General features: G+C 47.2%; 1 protein-coding gene across 3 annotated transcripts in view; it reads right to left on the minus strand.

Moving 5' to 3' along the window:
* The window catches only part of inhbaa (inhibin subunit beta Aa), a 70574-nt gene that overhangs the window by 31914 nt on the left and 36160 nt on the right, over nt 1-2500 (minus strand). For all 3 annotated transcript variants that reach the window (XM_088071726.1, XM_088071725.1, XM_088071727.1), the window contains one exon: nt 1-16. This exon is cut by the window's left edge and continues 56 nt beyond it. The gene's annotated coding sequence lies outside the window, so the exon portion shown is untranslated. The remainder of the gene's footprint in view (nt 17-2500) is intronic.

Raw genomic sequence — 2500 nt, forward strand, 5'->3', positions numbered from 1 at the left:
GAAGTCGCCTCCGGGGCTGAAAAAAAACACACATCCAGAATACTTTCAAACGGCTGGAAAAGTACAAGGAAGGCTGAAATGAACCTCTTCGACCCCGCAGGTCCGTCATTATGTCGCACGCCCCGAACTGCCACAAAACTGTATTTAAAGTTTGAGAGGAGATCCCAAAGTTTCCAAACACGTCGGGCCGAATCTGGACGGAAACACGCGTGAAATGATGCGGCACGGAAAAACAAAACTACGTGTCGGGTTTGAATGTTTCACTGGAAACACGCCGAAGAGCTGCAGCGACGACTGACGCCTTTGAACTCGCGGGAGCTTTAACCGTGCCGTCATTTCCAAAACATGTCCAAGGATCTACATCAGTGAACCTCAACCTGCGGCCCGTGGCCCAAATCCAGCCCCTGACAGGGCCCCTGGTGGCCCCCCAAACATTTTCTAACTGACAATAAAAATAAAGTGATGGACTCTGGGAATAGTTTTTGTCCTTTTAGTCTCCATCAGCTGTCAGAGACAGAAAACAGCATCAACACAGAGAAAATCCTACAAATGTCCTAAAATCCCAGAAAAGTCCTAAAATCCAAGGTGATGACAGACAGGTAGAGACAGACAGGTGGAGACAGACAGGTAGAGACAGACAGGTGGAGACAGACAGGTGGAGACAGACAGGTGGAGACAGACAGGTAGAGACAGACAGGTGGAGACAGACAGAGACAGACAGACAGACAGACAGACAGATAGAGACAGACAGGTGGAGACAGACAGGTAGAGACAGACAGGCAGACAGACAGATAGAGACAGACAGATGGAGACAGACAGATAGAGACAGACAGACAGACAGAGACAGACAGATAGAGAGGTGGAGACAGACAGGTAGAGACAGACAGACAGACAGAGACAGACAGACAGACAGACAGATAGAGACAGACAGACAGGTGGAGACAGACAGGTAGAGACAGACAGACAGAGACAGACAGAGACAGACAGATGGAGACAGACAGGTGGAGACAGACAGGTAGAGACAGACAGACAGACAGAGACAGACAGACAGACAGATAGAGACAGACAGACAGGTGGAGACAGACAGGTAGAGACAGACAGACAGAGACAGACAGAGACAGACAGAGACAGACAGATAGAGACAGACAGGTGGAGACAGACAGGAAGAGACAGACAGGCAGACGGACAGATAGAGACAGACAGGTGGAGACAGACAGGTGAACTGCTCCCCCTGCTGGTCGTCAGCTGATCTCTCTCCTGTGTGACCTCACACCACCTTCACTCTGTTTCCTTCTTTCTCTCTCTTTACGTTTCCTCTTTTCTTCCCTCCATCTTTGTCTCTGTTTATTTGATCTTTACTTCTTTCTCTCTTTTTTCTACTTCCTGGCTTATTTACTTTTGCTTCAGGTCACTTTTTCCCTTCTTTCCTTTCTTCCTTCGCTTTCTGTCTGTCCACTTGTCTTTTTTCCTTTCTTCTTTCCCCTCCTATTTTCTCCTTTCTTTCCTCTATTGTTTCATCCTTTCCTTATTTTCTCCTCTTTTTCTATTTCTCTCCTTTTTATCTCATGTTACTTTCTTTCTCTCCTCTTTTTTTCTCTCTCATGTGTTTGTGTGTGTGTGTGTGTGTGTTTATGTGTGTGTGTTTATGTGTGTGTGTTTATGTGAGCGTGTGTGTTTGTGTGCGTGTGTTTTTGTGTGTGTGTGTTTGTGTGCGTGTGTGTGAGAGTGTGTGTGTGTTTATGTGTGTGTGTGTTTGTGTGTGTGTGTGTGTGTGTGTGTGTGTGTGTGTGTGTGGATAGCGCTGCTCTGACCTCACAGAAATGACCTCACATGAAGTGAGGAGGAGGAGAGAGTAAAACATAGTCTGAAAGAAAAAGGGATGAGGAGAGGACAACCGCTGAAAAATTGCTAAACGATGGTTGAGCCATAACTGAACGAAGGTTGAAGGATGGCTGAACAGTGCCTTAACAGTGGCTAAACTGAACAATAGCTGGCTGAACGATAGCTGAAAAATTGTTGAATGATGGCTGAACAATGGTTGAACGGCGGCTGAATGATGGTTGAATGACGGCTGAACGATGGTTGAATGACGGCTGAATGATGGTTGAATGACGGCTGAACGACGGCTGAACGATGGTTGAATGACGGCTGAATGATGGTTGAATGACGGCTGAACGACGGTTGAACGATGGTTGAACGACGGTTGAACGATGGTTGAACGATGGTTGAACGATGGTTGAACGATGGTTGAACGACGGTTGAACGATGGTTGAACGACGGTTGAACGACGGTTGAACGATGGTTGAACGACGGCTGAACGATGGTTGAATGATGGTTGAACGACGGTTGAACGATGGTTGAATGATGGTTGAACGACAGCTGAACGATGGTTGAATGTTGGCTGAAGGACGGCTGAACGACGGTTGGACGATGGTTGAACGACTGTTGAACGATGGTTGAACGACGGTTGAACGATGGTTGGACGATGGTTGAACGATGG

This window comes from Plectropomus leopardus, chromosome 21 (assembly GCF_026936395.1).
Source record: "Plectropomus leopardus strain MGB_pleo_1.0 chromosome 21, ASM2693639v1, whole genome shotgun sequence".
NCBI lineage: Eukaryota > Metazoa > Chordata > Actinopteri > Perciformes > Serranidae > Plectropomus > Plectropomus leopardus.